Source organism: Amblyomma mixtum, chromosome 4, assembly GCF_055824585.1.
Source record: "Amblyomma mixtum isolate Tamu chromosome 4, ASM5582458v1, whole genome shotgun sequence".
Lineage (NCBI taxonomy): Eukaryota > Metazoa > Arthropoda > Arachnida > Ixodida > Ixodidae > Amblyomma > Amblyomma mixtum.
The window spans coordinates 29,396,183-29,415,944 of NC_143015.1; the positions used below are offsets into that span (position 1 = coordinate 29,396,183).

The 19,762-nt window shown below is 46.1% G+C and overlaps 5 non-coding genes across 5 annotated transcripts; all 5 read left to right on the forward strand.

Moving 5' to 3' along the window:
- Nucleotides 1–17,048: 17,048 nt before the first annotated feature.
- Nucleotides 17,049–17,122, forward strand: TRNAI-AAU (transfer RNA isoleucine (anticodon AAU)). Its single transcript has one exon. It is a non-coding gene; the product is annotated as a tRNA-Ile (tRNA).
- A 142-nt stretch (nt 17,123–17,264) lies between these two features.
- Nucleotides 17,265–17,338, forward strand: TRNAI-AAU (transfer RNA isoleucine (anticodon AAU)). The gene has a single exon. It is a non-coding gene; the product is annotated as a tRNA-Ile (tRNA).
- Nucleotides 17,339–17,480: 142 nt separating this feature from the next.
- On the forward strand, nt 17,481–17,554 carry TRNAI-AAU (transfer RNA isoleucine (anticodon AAU)). Its single transcript has one exon. It is a non-coding gene; the product is annotated as a tRNA-Ile (tRNA).
- Nucleotides 17,555–17,696: 142 nt separating this feature from the next.
- TRNAI-AAU (transfer RNA isoleucine (anticodon AAU)) lies at nt 17,697–17,770 on the forward strand. The gene has a single exon. It is a non-coding gene; the product is annotated as a tRNA-Ile (tRNA).
- A 142-nt stretch (nt 17,771–17,912) lies between these two features.
- On the forward strand, nt 17,913–17,986 carry TRNAI-AAU (transfer RNA isoleucine (anticodon AAU)). The gene has a single exon. It is a non-coding gene; the product is annotated as a tRNA-Ile (tRNA).
- Nucleotides 17,987–19,762: the final 1,776 nt, after the last annotated feature.

Below are 19,762 nucleotides of genomic sequence, written 5' to 3' on the forward strand. Positions count from 1 at the left end.
CGCTTAAACGGACTTCCACAGATTAACACTAAGGAAGAAAATATCTCAGAAGCACTCGCCATACCTAGAGGGAAGGAACAAAAATTTATCTGTCGTCGCAACTTATTTTTATAGTAATTTAGAACATTACCCTGTAGTATGTACAAGATCCTTTGTAGATAATTTTTTTACTGTGCCATTGTTACTTGTAGTAACGACAGAATAAACGATAAAAATTTCAGCATTAGAGAAAAATAACTGAAAGCTAAATAAAAACCTGCCTTTACGATGGGATGAAAAAGCATTTTGTTGCATTTTGTATATGCGTAGTCCTTGTTTTTAACTCATAGCTTTTCAAAATAAAATTCCAAACCTAAATGATGCGCGAGTTATGTATTCTATTTTCGTTCAATCCTGTCTGCAATTCTGTTAGATATTCTGGGATTTGCAAACTAAGGCTAGGTTAGAGAAGTTGGCTTTTCGCATAATGAGAGTTTGTTACGTTGAATGTCTTCAGCGCAAGCAATATCGGGTGCTTATCAAGAACAGTAAATAGCTCAGTGTTCATCATTCGGTCCACCTAAAGCTGTATAATTAATTATTTGGTGAAATAACCCCTTATCACAGCGCATTTTTTTACTTTCACTTATTTTGCACCGATATTGCAGTGATTGATATTTTTAACGCATTTAAAAAACATGAAATATCAAAGATACACATACCGTTCATTATTTCTGTATTGGCTCTGCGATGTGTAATAAAGAGAATGGTCTTTCGTCAAACAATAAAGCTCAGTTTCGTTTTTTCCTAGTTGGTTTGTTTTATTGGGGTTTATCGTCACCAAGCAACTCAGGCTATGCGGGACGCCGTAGTGAAGGGCTCCGGATAATTTCGACCACCTGGATTTTTTTAACGTACACTGACATCGCACAGTAGAAAAATGATGTTTTTTTTGTGACCCAAGGACATATGTGGCCAGGTCACTACATATAGTTCAGGTGGAGCCAAAGACCCATTTCTCAAGCATTTTATTCAACTTAAGGCGAGCACCAGGCCTAGGGAAATCTTGTACCCACTGTATCACTGATAGTCAGCAAGGCGGAAATTTGGGCGAGTTAGTAAGTATTCATGATTTTGTTGACAGCGCGACAAGAACGGGACAGGCGGCGAAAGAGTGACACCAACAAGCGCTGACTATAAACTAGTTTTTATTGAAGAACGAAAGGCATATATAAACAAACATTAAAAAAACTTATCAGGAACTCAGAAGTTATCTGGAAGGCACGTGGGATGTTTAGATACCTCAATTCCTCTCGGATAAAGCAATGGAAGGGCTGCTGATACACAAAATACCTTTCTCGTGATTACAAAAATACTCCATTATCTCGCATGTGACTATCGCTGTGTTGGAACAGGATGCGCGTGCTCTTATAATCGGGTACACATTTGCACTCCTTGCATAGAAACGTAGACTGGCCGTGGAAGTCACCTTTTGCTCTCCTTTCTGCGTGATCTTTCACATGCTTGCAATGGCAGTTCCTGCAGTGGGAGCCTGTGTGGAAAAGGGGATCATTTTTTCTTGTATTCTTATGCTCCAATAGACGCTTAATGACACACCTGCCAGTTTGGCCAATGTACAGGGTCAATCATACTTAGAGGGAACACGGCTCCGCGTGGCCACGTACTTGCGGAGTGCCATTCCATCTAACCCCTTCATGCGGCAATGCAGAGTGGCGCTTGAGAAGAGTGACCTTGACGTGGAACTTCGTGTCATCTGCTCCTCTGCACGGATTTGCCACCGGCTTGGTCGCACCGACGTGTCTCTCGAAACCCTGTCATGTTATAAATATCTGGGTGTTTACGTTTCTTGTAACCTGTCTTGGAAAACTCACGTTGAATACATAATAAATAACGCTGATCGCATGCTTGGGTACCTTCGCAGAAATTTCTCACGTTCATCTAGTTCAATAAAATTATTACTTTATAAAACATTGGTACGGTCCAAGTTAGAATATGCTGCATCTGTCTGGAGCCCTGGCATCGATTCACTTGTTTCAGATTTGGAAGCTGTGCAGAACCGCGCATGCCGTTTCATTCTTTCTAATTATCACCGAACAAGCAGTGTAACCGCCATGAAATCAAGTTTGTCCCTACCACTTCTTTCCCACCACAGATCAATAGCCTCATTGTGTCTTTTTCATAAAATTTACCACAACAGCTTTCTCAATCCTAAGTTACTGTCAAGACAATGTTACATATCAGCACGCGTTCATCACCGTCATAAACTTGGAATCCCATCTTGTCACACCAAATGTTTTCATGACTCATTCATACCTCGAACTTGTGCCAGCTGGAATCACCTTCCCCACGACATCGCAGGTATTTCTGATAACAATGCATTTCGTCAAGTCTTTAATGTTTCTTTCTGAGTATGTGTCGTTTATTACTGTATAAAAATTGCCGTTCACTGTCTACACACTGTTTTAATATATCCCTACTGCATTCTAATCTTATTGCCTTCCTGTGTTTTCAATTTGTCATGTATTCCTGGTTTATTTTTGTTTTCTCTTGTTGTTGCTGTTTAGACTGAACTTTTTATGTATTCCCACTCCCCTCTGTAATGCCTTCGGGCCGTGAGGGTACAATAAATAAATAAATAAATAAATAGTGCTCCGTGTGGCTCCGCACACGCGGAGCCGTGTTCCCTATAAGCGTGATGAAAAGGGGACCTGATACACCATCCCCATCTCGCAGGGTACTGACGGTCCATCCCTGCAGGTTCGATCCCTGCGCAGGCTACTTTTTTTGTTCTCCTGCTCTCAGCGCAATTTATCGTTCGTAGCGCAGGCAACGCCACTTTTACTTCAGTCACTGAAGTGCACTGCTTGCGTGAAAGAAGAATGAATGGGGTGGAAAAACTTGGTGCCGTGAACAGTTCTGGCCTGCTACACTCTAAGAACTGCTACTCCTGCATTAAGAGTAAAAGAGCCTCGCTACTCCTGCAGGTCTCAATCTACTCTCTCTACAAACGAGAAAGAGTGAAAGGTCCTGTTCACTCCTCTTGACAAAAGAGTAAAATGGCATTTCCACTCCTGCATACCCCAAGGGAGTTCAGTGCTTGTTTTACTCCTCCGCCCTTACGGCCATACAATCGTAAGGGCGCGCTAGCTTCTCGGGGCCGGCCTGCCAGCCTGGATGCCGGCGTCAGAAAAATGCACTGGTATTGTTTGTTCACGACCAAAGCTCTGGGATAGAGTATCATTAGCCAATGTCGAGTTGTTGGTAGAAGCGATAACAGCCATACAAATTTCCTCCCATAGCCGCTTTGCTGCTGCTCTGGAGTTCGCCTGGCCTCTGCTATAGCTCCGCTCCTGAAGGGGTCGCGGAAACCGAGCATATATTTATTTCCCTATGACGCGGGGTTCAGAGTAAAACGGTGCCGAGGGTAGCACCTAAGTGCTGGCCAGTTTCGAAGCGCATTCAGCTACAGCATCTATGTGAAATCGGCTAGGTTTAGCGACGACAAGGGCAGCCAGCGAGCAGCGCACAGTTCGTCGCCCGGCGCGATCGCGGGCGCCGTCGTTGCCGAAAGCTCGGCTCGCTCAATGATTCGCTCCGTAGCTTGCGAATCGCGCACGCAAGGCTGGAAAATCGAGCAGCGACTGGCCTGCGATTGAGCGAGCCTTTATGCCCACGTTTGCAGCACAGGTGAACAAATTTAGCACACATGTATGCATGGAATATCGGCGGCGTTGCGGCGATTCTTAAGCTCGTCCTCGACGCCATCATCACCGTTCGGGTGGACCCGAACATATCTTTATTTCACTACGAGACATAGTTCACAATAAAACGTACTTACAATGCAAAGAGTAGCACCTCAGCGCTAGCCAGTTTCAAAGCGCTCTCAGCTCTGGCATCGAAGTGAAACCTCCTAGGCTTAGCTACGAATACGGCAGCCAGGGAGCAGGCCGAAGCTCGTCGCGCGGCGCGCTCGCGAGCAGCGTCATAGCTGAAAGCTCGGCTCGCTCAAAGATTGGCTCAGAAACTTGCGAATTGTACTCGCAAGGCTGGCAAATCGAGCAGCTAGCGGCTGGCCTGCGACTGAGCGCACGTTCGCGGTACAGCTAGGTGAACAACAATTAGCGCACGAATGCTTGGGATACCGGCTGCGTTGCGGCCACGTTAAGGCGATTCTTAAGCTCGTCCTCGACGCCATCGTCACCATACGTGACACACAGGCTGAGAACTTGAATTCGAGTACGTGCTAAAGTAAGCTGCTCGTATTATTCGGAACAATCTGAACTCGAAAAGACAGTTGCTTCTGTCGGCTTCCATGCATGTGGGCTCTTGCTAGTGAAAGTACACTCGAACAGGATGCGGCGAGTGCGGGCCGCTGTTGCATACAAGCTAAAGTGTGAAGCAAGTATCGTCGTAGTTCCGTAACGCAGTTGATATCACAGTAATCCGCTTGTACGGGTCACATTTAAGCTCTGTTTCATGTAGATCTCCGTCGACCATGCCAGTGTCGCGTAGAGTAATGCATCGCAGCTGCTCTTTGTCCTACCGCTCGCGTCGAACATATCCTTGATATGGACCAGTTTGCGATACGGTGCGTTTCTTTGCCTTTTTTGTCGCATTTAAGGGATTTTCGCTGCCGTCAATCGAAATTGCATTCCGTCAACAGCGTCGTCTGCGCCGTCGTCTGCTAGGACACCCGGGGATGGGATCACAGGATCGCAGCTTCTACAAACGACATGTCAGCAAAAGTATCTAAAAGCGCTTTGGTATTCGCATTTAATAAAGAAATAAAATCAAAAAATATAATTTGTTTTTGTTGCGAACACAATTCAAATATTAGTAATAAAAAAAGCGCATTTGTAGGTTTTTTCAACGAAGCAAAACTGCAGCCGTCGTCACGTTTTGTGTTATTTGGGTTTTCGTAGCATTGTTTGAGTGCTCGTGCGGTGGACGTGTATGAAGAACACAAGTGTGTTTTGGAAACCAACGACGAGAATTACGCCCTATCAACACTGGTGATTTTGAACGGGTAAAGCCCTGAAGAAAGGTAGCGCTACGACTTCTTGTCATCTGGAGAGGCAACGAAGAAGAATGTGCGGTTTTGCTAAGCCTTGATGAGCCGTCTGAACGGTGAGTCCCGTGTACGTTTCTTTACTTCTGATCTCTATTCGCACGCGTTATTAGTGTGCGCCTATATAGGGATGGCAGTGCAGGCAGTCTGCGTGCGGTTGCCTCAGCTATAATGCGTTAACGCCGATTCACACGACGGTCCGTTCGCCCGCGGTCCGCGCACTACGTATTCATGCGTCACCACATTGAGAGGCGCGCTGTCGGCCGCGGCAGCGGGCGAACGGAAAATCGTGTGAATCGGCCTTTACCAGAAAAGAACGGGCGTATAGGCCGCATGGCAACTGTTGCTCCATAGTCTCTATCTGCGTTTAGTACTCGGGTGCCGCGGTAAATAAAAACGCCACCAGTTATCACAACAGAGTTATGCGGTCGCTTGCTAGCGCTGCGAAAAACAACAGACAAAGTTTACTACATTCCAATAGCATAGATTTGTGCTACGTAGGAGAGGATGATGAGCGTGCAGTGCCACGTTAGAGAGCGCTCTTGCTAGGCCAGCTGCGGACAGACAAGGGAACTGACAACGGTCGAGTTGCCTCGCGGCTGGTGCCCGTCGGATTGATTTGTGCTACTTAGAAGATGACGATGAGCGGCAGTGCCGCGCGACAGAGCACTCGCGCTAGGCCAGCTGCCAACAGACAGTGCTCAGTGTGTGTACTCGTCGAATTAGTGCTTACGCCTTAATATTTGTCATACAATTTTTTCGGGGACAATGATCGCGTGTAAAAGGCTGGGGCATATCCCTTGCCTAGTCATTTGTTAATTTTTATCTGTGCTTCCCCATGGAACAGAATTTGACACAGTATTATGTCAAAGTTAGATCGTTCTTGCGTCTGCCCTGAGGTGTAGGTGTCGATGCTTCCTCGCCTTCAGATTTTGAGAACTGTTTGGGATGCAACTGCGCACTTATTTAGGATTTCAAGCTTTTTGCTATATCCCTCGTTTGTGCGGCCCGCTTTCAAGTCGTTCGCTATATCGGTGATGGTTTGTTATTGATTTTCACTTTCTCTTATTTATTCTTGGTTGACTGCCACCAGCTGTGCTGCCGGCGATTCTCCGCGCTCGGAACTATTCCCAGGCACGAGACCCTACCGACAGACCTCCCTGCACCACACTCACCAGTTTTCTTCGGTATTTTTTTCCCTTGCTCTTACTTGCATTGCCACTAGGCAGTTTTTATTTCTGTGCAGATTTGTTAAATGCAATACCAATTTTCGTTTCATGCTGTGATGTGAGATATCGTGCTTCTTGCTAATGAATGCATGCCTTTTCCATCCTCTCATCATTTGTGCAAAGCAGACGGGTCTACTGGTCGCTACGTTCAATTTAAAAATACCTTCGGTGCTGCTGCAAAGCACCCTAGTAGTAATAAAATCCTGTGCATGCTATATTCGAATAGTTACGCTCTTTTCATCATGCATAAAAATAGTGGTATTCCAGCCTGCTCATCTTTCTATGCGGGTGTGACAGTCATGTAAATCTACTGAAAAAATGTATATCGGTGCATCACATACAATCTGTTCATTTCTTTTGTCATGGGCCCTCTCATTGCTTTTTGTGTTCCTATGTTACTACCTTATTCTAATTTATGAAGCAGTAGACAATTTCTTCTCTTGTCATTCATGACATTGTTACGGCCACTGACAGCAGTTGCTCTGACATATTTATTTGCAGTTGCCAGCTGCCAGTATCTACTGGGCCATTCGTGCTTCCAGCTTTTGGCTGTGCTATCTCTCCTCAGCTGTTTGTGGTAGGTATTGTTTTCCAGTGATGCATACCTTACCTGCCTATTTAGAAAAATTTCGTAGACATAGGCTCACAGCCGGGTTTAGAAATGCATGCAGAGCTCTACGTGCACTTAGCAGCAGTACCTCCCTGTATAATCACATGAATCTGATCCTGAATTACATGAATGTAATTACATGATCTGTATGAAATAGTCGCTCATGAAGTTTTTGACTGCTGCTGTTAACATAATGGAATTTACACTGCTTCAGGTGCAGAGACTATTTCACACATGTTGCCTCTTATGCATATGTGCCCTCTGAAAGGACGAACATATTCCTTTATCCCTTTAAAAAACATTGTGTTCTATCATGATGCTTTACCGGTATTTCTGGTGTATAGACCAAAATGTCACTCAGTATTGTAACATGAAGCGGGAACTCAGTTTGTCCAATGTTTTAGAGGTAACATGAAGCGGGAACTGAGTTTGTCCAATGTTTTAGGGGTCCTAAAACATTGGACCAACACAGTTCCCACTCGAGTTATTGATCACTTCGCTCTCGCCCTACCATAAGCTTGCCGTCCAGGTTGGACAAATTGATAGAGCGACTGCTCCTGTGAAGTGGTGGTTCTGAGTTCGAACACCGGACCAGGACGAATCTTTCTTTAACTACGAAGTTTCTGTGAAAGCTGTATAGCTTTCCTTTGTAGCCATTTGGCTGTGCTCGAGTGGATGTCAATGAGTAATTACTCCTTATTACAGATCTTTTGTCAACGCCAAACTGATTCAGTAGCAACAAATAGTAGAAGGGTAAAAGCATGCTGCTCCCAAAAATTCGTTAAGCATGTTATAAAATGTATGCTGTATTGTTTTAACTGCTGCAAAGAAATAATGGTGATGTTAGATGCCCAGCCCCTATTAGGTAAACATAGCTCGCAATTAACACAGTGGATGGAAAAGAAATATGGACTTCAACCCTCACGACGACCCTCACCCCAGTAAAACAAAAAGTGCCAGTGTTGCCATACTTGAGAGCTTTGCTCTTTAAAATTGCAGTAGACTGCTACTCAAAGTTGACAAAAAAATGCGTCTCGTTTTCTGCATGTGCATTCCACAGTGCTGGTGCCATTTTCACTGGCCATTGACATTCAGTCGCATGATGTGCACCCCGCTCCTCGAGTTGATTTTGTTTGTCTTGTGAACCTGCCGTCAAAATCAGTGCAGGATAATGCTTCCCCAGTTGATCTGCAGTTAACCTTGTCCTTTGCCAGCTGCTGTCACCCTTTCTCCACAGAGAAGGGCGGTGGGAGTCCAAGCCAGGTGGAGTTGAAATATTTGACTAGTAGTGGACAGGGATCCTGCGGTTTGTTGAGTACACAGGCAAATTGGAGACTTATGGAAGAATTTTTTTACCAGCCAAAAAAGACGCATACACAAGACAGAACCGCACAGGACAAGGGCTGGTAAAAGCCGTAGTCCTCTGTGGTTCTCTCTTGTGTATGCGTGTTCCTTGGCGGGTAAAAAAATTCCTCCGTAAGTCTCCAATTTGCCGGTGTCCTCCACAGATTGGAGGATCCCTGTCTGTTACTAGTCAAATTTCATTACTCCACCTGGATTGGACTCCCACTGCCCTTCTCAAACTTTTGAAATCCTGTTGCCCTAGCAGATCATCAGCTGTCGGTTGTATTACTTTCGCTTCAGTGAAATTTGACATGTAGCGGACAGGGATCCTAGAATTTGTGGAGTACACAGGCAAACTGGAGACTTATAGAATTTTTTTACCAGCCAAGGAAGACGCATACACAAGATTCGTTGTCTGTGTTTCACAACTGAAAGTTCTAAATGCGTGCAAAAGTGTATCGTGCATTCGCACGTATTTTGAAAACTCAATTTCTGCAGCATTAGGTTTTCGGAATTGGAGCTGTAGCATTGCCGCCACAGAATCCCGCTCGTTAACAAAGCGCACACTTATTTGCTAGGTATATATTCGGTATACTGCAACCAGTACACGTCACTGTTTGGAAGGTTCTGTCGTGAAATTTCTGATTGTTCAAGGTAGCTTTTCTTTTAAATTCAAGCGCTCTCTATTTGCTTTTTCCTGTGCATATTCATCGGTCGTTTCAATTCGGAAGCGTTGGTGCTGCAAGACGTGCATACGGAAGCTACGTTTGTGCACAAAGCTCCTGAATTTTTGAAAGTGCAGCTCTGACAGTTCTCGTTGTCATAAATAAGTACAAAGCAGCCTAATCTTTTTGGACACACCATTTCGTGCTCTTAGCTGTTTCTGAGAAACAGGCTGCCTTTTTTTCTGTTTTTGGTGTGAAACATTCCTAACAACTTCTTTCTTTCTCGATGCACAGATAGCCTATGCATACACGGGCAGCTTGATTGCAATATTTAGGGCAATATTTATAACAGGTGCAGTGAGCCTTGGTGCATGTGGACAGAAATTAAGCTAGGGTGGGGTGGGGTATTTTCGCACAGGGTAATAATATGCGGAGGGTTTGGCGTATTGAAACCGAGTCTTTCTGAGCTCTTATTAGACGTCTCAGCACCAGGACAGTAGTTGAGGCTTTTCTTCTTTGTTGTCTAGTCAATGGTTTCCATCGCATAAAATAGCCTTAATTCTAGCTATCCCGTGGCCGTCTAACGGAACGATGCAGATATACTGAAGTGATCAGTGTTGCATAAAAGTAGTGAGAACATTGCAAATGCAAGGCAACTTCATTGGTTTGCAGTGCACTAACGTGGCAGTCAGAGAGAATTACACATTACATTTGCAAATCTAAATTGTGCATAATAGTATGGACTGGCACGTAATGTGCGAAGTAATCACAGTTATCTCGTTCATGCCAAATGCTAGTGTCAAACATTGTCAGTATTGCATATTTATAAAGAGCAGGCATGCTGCGCCTAACTTGTCGTTGGATAGATTTTATTACTATGAAAGCAAAAAGTTTACACATGGCTGTCGTGTTCTTGCGTGGGAAGTAGTATTACCTTAAATGAGTATAAACACCAAATTTTTGGTTATGTGTGTTCTTTGTAGTGACGTGCTGGGCATTCGTGTACATAGAATTGTTGCATAGTATTCGTCTCCAATCGCTAAATAATTACAACCAGGACAGCAGCTTGGGCATGTTGGTTATTAATTCTTGATGGAACAGCGCAAAACATTGGGACAAGAGACAAGCGCTGACTTACAACTGGTTTTTATTTCGAAGAAACATTGCTTCTTATACCTTCTTCACCCTCTCAAAAAACACATGCGTCGCAACCATATCGTTCAAGCGTCCACAAAAAAGCATAAGACAAATAATCACAGATATTTATAATCACATTTTTAACATGTCAAATTCTTTCTTAGTCAAAGCAACAGACGGCGTGCTGACACAATCGTCGCGCAGACTCGCTATCGAAGCTGCCTCGATTATTTCCCGGACTAACTGGTCTTTGTGATTAGCCAAAGCTTTGCATTTTTGGAAAACCGGTGCACAACTAGTTGAAGGGCAATCTCTGCAATGGATTCCCAGGTTCCTGCAAGCTTGCTCGAAATTATTTTTGTGTTCTAGCAGCCTTTCATTCATGCACCTGCCAGTCTGCCCAATGTACTGTTTACCGCAAGTCACTGGCAACGAATAAACAAGGCCTTCGGTGCACTCCACAAAGGGGGTTCGATGCTTTATCGTGCATCCCTGCTTCTTTTTGGTCGGATCGGAGTTGACTCGTCTGCACAGACTTTTGAGTTTATTAGGAGCAGTCATCACTACATTCACGCCAGCTTTTCGACCTATGCCTTTCAGGCAATGGGAAATATTGAGAAGATACGGAATTGCTACTACCGGCCTCCTTTCTTTCTGTTTCTGTGCATCATCTTGCTGCTCGGGCCTAGCCTGCATCAGGTGCTTTTTCATCTGCTTGGCAACAGATACCAACAGGTGCGAGGGGTAACCCGAGTTGCCAAGCCGTTCCGCCTGGCGAAGAAAGCTCACATTCATTTTGTGAACACAGGATTTCCTCAAGGCATTCGTGAAGCACAAGTTCACAATAGCCCTCTTGGTCAGCTTAAAGTGAGCTGATTGGAAGGGCATTGGCGCTTTCTCCGCTCTGGGCTCATAGGCCCAGCAGGCGTGCCCTCTAGTGAACTCAAGTCTCAGGTCTAAAAACCTGAGTGACCCTTGAGCAGGAAGCTCGTGCGTGATAATAAGTGGCTGCAAAGCCTGCACAAAGCGACCCACCTCCTCCATTACTGCTTCTAGCGTATTCGCCCTTTGGCCATCACAAAGAACTAGGTAGTCATCAACGTACCTAAATACCTTTTTAACACTAGTACCTGCAAGGGTTACGTTCAGGAACCTGTCTTTTCGCGCCAAGTACAAATCACTGAGTAGAGGCGCGATACATGAACCAATGCAAACACCGCGTTTCTGGAGATACACTTTTTCCTCCCAACAGACGTAAGTTGACCTGAGGTACACTGCTAATAGCTCCAGGAACCCTCTAATAGACATTCCGCAGGCGTTTTGAAATGCAACAGCACCATGCGTATCTATGCATTCTTCTACAGACACGATCAGCTCGTCATGCGGTATGGAATAATACAAATCTTTTACATCAACTGAGCATGCGGCAAAGGCACTGCTAGAATTGTCAGTTAAAAATCTAGCAATATCGTCCGAAGATTTCACCTGAAATGGGTCGTCAATTGTTAGTAGTTTTAATTTTGCTTGCAAGAAGACACCAAGAATCTTTTGCCACGTCCCTCCCTCAGAAATAATTACCCTCAAGGGCCAGTCTGGTTTGTGAGTTTTTACAGTGAAAAACGCATCCAAGTTAGACTTCTTGCAAGTTTTTATGCCTCGAAGGAGGTAGTCAAGTTTAAGTTCTTTGCATAGCTTCATAGCAGTTACCTTTGCTTTCCTAACAGCTGATGTCTTGTGCTCGTCAAAAACAGAGCTGATGGTTTCTAACGCCTTAGTTTTGTACAAGTCCTTGGAAATCACAGCAAAGCCCCCCTCTTTGTCAGAGGTCAGCAACGCAAGGGAATTGTCTTTCAAGTACCTTACAGTACGTCCCACTGCGAGATTCCTCTCGCAGAGCTGGTAGCGGCCAACGACGTCGGCTCCGTCTGAAATACACCTTGCACTTTCCTTGCACCTTGCTGCGCGCTGACTACAATGAAAGGAGAAGAGGCATGACCGAACAAAGCCAAGAAAACAAGATCCACACGCTTGGTGTGGATGTTCTGCCACAACCGGTCCGCGAGGTGCTTAGCCTTGGGCCTAAGTTTGCCATCCAACCGAAGAAGACAACACCGGAGCTTCTTGCCATGGTGCGGCGCGTTGCCAAGGCAAGCCCCGAGTCGGAAAGTGCAAGGTGTATTTCAGACGGAGCCGACGTCGTTGGCCGCTACCAGCTCTGCGAGAGGAATCTCGCAGTGGGACGTACTGTAAGGTACTTGAAAGACAATTCCCTTGCGTTGCTGACCTCTGACAAAGAGGGGGGCTTTGCTGTGATTTCCAAGGACTTGTACAAAACTAAGGCGTTAGAAACCATCAGCTCTGTTTTTGACGAGCACAAGACATCAGCTGTTAGGAAAGCAAAGGTAACTGCTATGAAGCTATGCAAAGAACTTAAACTTGACTACCTCCTTCGAGGCATAAAAACTTGCAAGAAGTCCAACTTGGACGCGTTTTTCACTGTAAAAACTCACAAACCAGACTGGCCCTTGAGGGTAATAATTTCTGAGGGAGGGACGTGGCAAAAGATTCTTGGTGTCTTCTTGCAAGCAAAATTAAAACTACTAACAATTGACGACCCATTTCAGGTGAAATCTTCGGACGATATAGCTAGATTTTTAACTGACAATTCTAGCAGTGCCTTTGCCGCATGCTCAGTTGATGTAAAAGATTTGTATTATTCCATACCGCATGACGAGCTGATCGTGTCTGTAGAAGAATGCATAGATACACATGGTGCTGTTGCATTTCAAAACGCCTGCGGAATGTCTATTAGAGGGTTCCTGGAGCTATTAGCAGTGTACCTCAGGTCAACTTACGTCTGTTGGGAGGAAAAAGTGTATCTCCAGAAACGCGGTGTTTGCATTGGTTCATGTATCGCGCCTCTGCTCAGTGATTTGTACTTGGCGCGAAAAGACAGGTTCCTGAACGTAACCCTTGCAGGTACTAGTGTTAAAAAGGTATTTAGGTACGTTGATGACTACCTAGTTCTTTGTGATGGCCAAAGGGCGAATACGCTAGAGGCAGTAATGGAGGAGGTGGGTCGCTTTGCGCAGGCTTTGCAGCCACTTATTATCAAGCACGAGCTTCCTGCTCAAGGGTCACTCAGGTTTTTAGACCTGAGACTTGAGTTCACTAGAGGGCACGCCTGCTGGGCCTATGAGCCCAGAGCGGAGAAAGCGCCAATGCCCTTCCAATCAGCTCACTCTAAGCTGACCAAGAGGGCTATTGTGAACTTGTGCTTCACGAATGCCTTGAGGAAATCCTGTGTTCACAAAATGAATGTGAGCTTTCTTCGCCAGGCGGAACGGCTTGGCGACTCGGGTTACCCCTCGCACCTGTTGGTATCTGTTGCCAAGCAGATGAAAAAGCACCTGATGCAGGCTAGGCCCGAGCAGCAAGATGATGCACAGAAACAGAAAGAAAGGAGGCCGGTAGTAGCAATTCCGTATCTTCACAATATTTCCCATCGCCTGAAAGGCATAGGTCGAAAAGCTGGCGTGAATGTAGTGATGACTGCTCCTAATAAACTCAAAAGTCTGTGCAGACGAGTCAACTCCGATCCGACCAAAAAGAAGCAGGGATGCACGATAAAGCATCGAACCCCCTTTGTGGAGTGCACCGAAGGCCTTGTTTATTCGTTGCCAGTGACTTGCGGTAAACAGTACATTGGGCAGACTGGCAGGTGCATGAATGAAAGGCTGCTAGAACACACAAATAATTTCGAGCAAGCTTGCAGGAACCTGGGAATCCATTGCAGAGATTGCCCTTCAACTAGTTGTGCACCGGTTTTCCAAAAATGCAAAGCTTTGGCTAATCACAAAGACCAGTTAGTCCGGGAAATAATCGAGGCAGCTTCGATAGCGAGTCTGCGCGACGATTGTGTCAGCACGCCGTCTGTTGCTTTGACTAAGAAAGAATTTGACATGTTAAAAATGTGATTATAAATATCTGTGATTATTTGTCTTATGCTTTTTTGTGGACGCTTGAACGATATGGTTGCGACGCATGTGTTTTTTGAGAGGGTGAAGAAGGTATAAGAAGCAATGTTTCTTCGAAATAAAAACCAGTTGTAAGTCAGCGCTTGTCTCTTGTCCCGATGTTTTGCGCTGTTCCATCAAGAATTACAACCAGATTTCTTTTCTTCCCTGTTTCAATAGCATAGCAATTGCTATGACATCAATGTTCAGTATAGGTTATGGAAGGCACAAAAAAGCTACTATATCGCTACTTCATCGTTTTAATTAGTTACAATGCTAAAGCCAGCCTGCCTTAAGAGTCGGAATCACAATGAATGACGAAGCCGCAATTATATTGCAGTTTTCCTCATGCCTCCCCTGGCTTATACTGAACTTTGATGCCATTGCCATTGCTCAGTTTTTAAAAGTGAAGCAGGAGAGAGAAGATATTTAATTACAAATTATTTAGCAGTCATAGGCGAATACTGTGTGGTTATCCGTGCATAGTAATGCCTTATGCATCATTAAAAACAAAAAAAAATGTGCAACTGAAATTTGCTCGGCTGCTGACCCAAAAGACGCGGGTTCGATCCCGGCCGCGGCGGCTGGAATTTCTTTGGAGGAGAAATTCTAGAGGCCCGTGTACTGTGCGATGTCAGTGCACGTTAAAGAACCCCAGGTGGTCGAAATTTCCGGAGCCCTTCACTACGGCGTCTCTCATACCCTGGGTCGCTTTGGGACGTTAAACCCCATAAACCAACCCAAACCAAATTGAAATTTGTTGTCTGCCTCTTTGAGATGAAAAATTTTGAATTTTTCCTTCACTATTTTAGAGCATGAAATTCAGTTAATGGTATCTGAGAAACAGGAATTCCAACAGCCATTTCTCTTCAGCAAGAAAACTGTCATTGGTTTAAGTGTTTTCCCGATTCAAGGTTACCCTATATTTTAAACTGCACAATGTATTATGTGACAAGAACCGTCAAGCACAATAGGTGTGGTTCTAGAAATGACTGGAAGTGATAAGGGAATACATTTACTTAGAGCAGGTAGTGACCGCTGATCCGGATCATGAAGAGTAATAACTAGAGGAATATGAATGGGGTGGAGTGCATATGGCAGGTTCTCTCAGATCATGAATGGCAGTTTTTCAATACCCCTCAAGAGAAAAGTATAAAACAGCTGTATCCTACCGGTATTCACCTATGGGGCAGAAACGTGGAGGCTAACGAAGAGGGTTCAGCTTAAGTTAAGGACAACGCAACGAGCTATGGAAATAGAAATGATAGGCGTAACGTTAAGAGATCGGAAGCGGGCGGAGTGGGTGAGGGAACAAACGCGGGTTGAAGACATCCTAGTCGAAATCAGGAGAAAGAAGGGTGCTTGGGCAGGGCATGTAAGACGAAGGCAAGATAATCGCTGGTCCTTAAGGGTAACGGAGTGGATTCCAAGAGAAGGCAGGCGTAGCAGGAAGCAGCAAAATGTTCCATGGGCGAAGGTTTGCAGGAACACGGTGGACATAGCTGGCGAAGGACAGGGTTAATTGGAGAACATGGGAGAGGCCTTTGCCTTGCAGTGGGCGTAGTCAGGCTGATCATGATACTTGCAGAAGAGTTTGCTCATGTTAAAATTTTAATTTGGTAAATATGTGCTTGTTTTACATGCACACAGCTTTTGAAAGGACTAGCATAGTGATAATTGTATTGGGCTTCATAAAATTGTAGCTCTGAATGAAGGTTTGCAATGAAAGGTGTCTGCACTTGGTCACAATATGGGTACACACTAGTGGCGACATGACACACACGATCAGTACATTCTAGTTGTATTCTTTCTTTTTTTTCATGGGGTTATATGCAGGATAGTATGAAAAGGGCATTGGAATTGACTCTTACTTGCATTATTTTCATTCATATTTGCAGGCACCCGGTGAAATGCACTCATAGCCAAAGCTCCTTCACTCAGCCGAGCAAGCTACGGCATCATCCAGCATCTTAGTTTCTTTTGAGCGCTTACAGCTCACTGCGGTGGATTTGGTAGATGGGTTTACTTTGCTTTTGGCAGTGTTCTTGGCATTTAATGTCAAGTACACCCCAAAAACAAAGCGGGCTTGTCTGCTGCTTGAGACACTAATGGGGCTTGATCCTAGCGAGCGCCTCCTGAGCGTGTTTTGGGCAGCCACAGCAATCACAGCAATGACTTGAGAAATAAAAGTTATCAGTGTTGTACATTTGTGTCATTATTTCTTGAACCATTGTTATTCCCAACGCAGACAGAGCACCATACTAATGTGCAAACTGTAGTGTAGCCATAAAGTAGTTGTATGAGCAAAAATTATTCTACTCAAAGATTATAATCCCTTTTGCTCATTACTCTTTTGTAGATGTAGCGCAGGTGGATCCTGCAAAACATATGACCAACTTGCTCTGAAGAATATGTGAAATAAGAAAATTAGTACGATACATTGAAAACACGTGAAACTCCTTTGGAAGGAATAATATAAGATCTGGGCTGATACTCCTTGAAGGAGTATAGTCACTCTAACAAACGGAGTCCTGGAACTCTACCTGAAAGAGTAGTAGGATGCTGTTTCAATGTAGTAGCTTTACTCCCTCGGAGGAGTGCCTGTACTCTATTGCAGGAGTAGTACAGTACTCCTTGAGTAGGTGTTGGATCACTCTTTGTCCAGAGGGAGTAATTTTATTCTGGAAAAAGGAGTGGAATATGGGACAAGCGAATACTCCTTCAAAGTGTGTTCTGGGCACTCCTCTGCACTCCTTTAGTTCTAAGAGTGTAGCTCAGTCGGTTAGAGCGTCGTGCTAATAACGCGAAGGTCGTAGGTTCGATCCCTGCGCAGGCTACTTTTTTTTTGTTCTCCTGCTCTCAGCGCAATTTATCGTTCGTAGCGCAGGCAACGCCACTTTTACTTCAGTCACTGAAGTGCACTGCTTGCGTGAAAGAAGAATGAATGGGGTGGAAAAACTTGGTGCCGTGAACAGTTCTGGCCTGCTAGCTCAGTCGGTTAGAGCGTCGTGCTAATAACGCGAAGGTCGTAGGTTCGATCCCTGCGCAGGCTACTTTTTTTTTGTTCTCCTGCTCTCAGCGCACTTTATCGTTCGTAGCGCAGGCAACGCCACTTTTACTTCAGTCACTGAAGTGCACTGCTTGCGTGAAAGAAGAATGAATGGGGTGGAAAAACTTGGTGCCGTGAACAGTTCTGGCCTGCTAGCTCAGTCGGTTAGAGCGTCGTGCTAATAACGCGAAGGTCGTAGGTTCGATCCCTGCGCAGGCTACTTTTTTTTTGTTCTCCTGCTCTCAGCGCACTTTACCGTTCGTAGCGCAGGCAACGCCACTTTTACTTCAGTCACTGAAGTGCACTGCTTGCGTGAAAGAAGAATGAATGGGGTGGAAAAACTTGGTGCCGTGAACAGTTCTGGCCTGCTAGCTCAGTTGGTTAGAGCGTCGTGCTAATAACGCGAAGGTCGTAGGTTCGATCCCTGCGCAGGCTACTTTTTTTTTGTTCTCCTGCTCTCAGCGCACTTTATCGTTCGTAGCGCAGGCAACGCCACTTTTACTTCAGTCACTGAAGTGCACTGCTTGCGTGAAAGAAGAATGAATGGGGTGGAAAAACTTGGTGCCGTGAACAGTTCTGGCCTGCTAGCTCAGTCGGTTAGAGCGTCGTGCTAATAACGCGAAGGTCGTAGGTTCGATCCCTGCGCAGGCTACTTTTTTTTTGTTCTCCTGCTCTCAGCGCACTTTACCGTTCGTAGCGCAGGCAACGCCACTTTTACTTCAGTCACTGAAGTGCACTGCTTGCGTGAAAGAAGAATGAATGGGGTGGAAAAACTTGGTGCCGTGAACAGTTCTGGCCTGCTAGCTCAGTCGGTTAGAGCGTCGTGCTAATAACGCGAAGGTCGTAGGTTCGATCCCTGCGCAGGCTACTTTTTTTTTGTTCTCCTGCTCTAAGCGCACTTTATCGTTCGTAGCGCAGGCAACGCCACTTTTACTTCAGTCACTCAAGTGCACTGCCTGCGTGAAAGACGGACGAGTGGGGTGGATAACCTTGATGCCGTGAACAGTCCTGGCCTGCTAGGTCAGTCGGGATTCCACTTCCGGTCACCGAGCGTGACGGACGTGCGATGACGGGCTTCGTTGGAGCGGCTACAGCGGCCATGTCTGGCCGCGGAAAGAGGATTTTTGCATCGGGCAATGATTATCAGGTCGTATTGCCTAATTTGCCCACACGCCGTTTTGTCGAGAAAACTGTTTTATTGCACGGTGAAATCAGGGCCCACCCATTCAGGGTTGAAGATTTCCGCGACTCGCTCGCTCCGCTTTTACTCATGCCTGAAGTTATCGCCTTGAGGGCGTACCGCAGGAACCATGTGTGGGCCGTGTCCTTCAAGGATGCCGACGCTGTGAAGAAAATAGGAAATCGTCAGCGTGGACTACCTGCAAGTGAAAAACGCCTAATGCCTTGTCACTGATCCTACCAATCGAGATATCCGGATGAAGCTTCACTGGCTTCTTCTCAGTGTACCGGACGACGACGCCCGGCTTGCCTTGCCAGCATTCGGAAAGGTGACTGACATTTCAAGAGAGAGGTGGCAAGCACAGGACGTGTCCCACAACGGCTCAACAACGAAGCTAGTGACCCTCAAGTTGAATGCCGGTGTCCAGCTGGATGACCTCCCGCACCGGGTGAGCGTAAGCGGCGTGGTCGCTCTTGTGGTTGTGCCTGGCAGGACTCCGCTTTGGGTGAGCTGCCAAGGCACAGGTCATATTCGACGTGAGTGCCGCATTCCTCGCTGCGGAACCTGCCCACGGTTCGGACACGAGGAAGGCCAATGTCCTCGCATTTACGCCAGCGTAACCGGCCCTGGGAATGATGAGAACGTCGGCCGAGTTATACACAGGTGAAGCTGATGCAGAAGAGGCCTGGGAGGCTGGAAAGCCCGCTTCGATACTCAAGGAGCCCACGCCTGAGTTTCAGGTAGCGGCAGAGCCCTGCAGCAGTGCCAGCGCAACAACCCCAGGGTTTCAGAAAAATGCTGGGCAAGAAGATACTGCGGCGCTTAAAGACGTTAGGATGGAGCTGACGACAGACGGCTCGAACTCGGGGAGAGCTAGAGCTGGTGCCTGCCTTGTGGCAGGAAAGCGTTCGCGCGAGCAAAAAGTTGCCGAAGAAGAGCAGCGCGACGCCAGTGCCAGCGAGGAACCACCTTCAAAAACGGCCGGTATGAGGAGGCCCTCCTTCAAACCACGTCCGAACGCCCCGAGTGAGCCGAGGCAGGCGGGGAAACCGCCTTCCTAGCAGTGTGGTTCTATTGACCGAGTTGTGCGGGGGTTCCGGGAGGGGGTGGGGGGGGGGGAGAGGGTGGGGCGCCTACGAGAGGAAGGCGGCGGAGACGACAGTGTGTGCGCTTGTTGCCTTGATACGTGCCGACAGCTGGTTGACTTTCAAGACACCTCTGTAGTGTGAGTTCAGAGGCACCTCTAGCCCCTTACAAACTTTTCTTGCGGGGCCTGCTGCCGTAGAACACGGCGGTCAAACTTGATGCAGCGTTTTGTTCAGCGTCGCTAAATGCGTGTGGCTTAGGAGCAAGAAGGAAGCAAAGGCAGTTGTATCGTCTTTTTGTTGAAAATGAGCTTGATTTAATTGCCATTCAAGAAACGAAGATTGAGAGCGAGGAGCAAACTGACCGCATAGTGCCTTC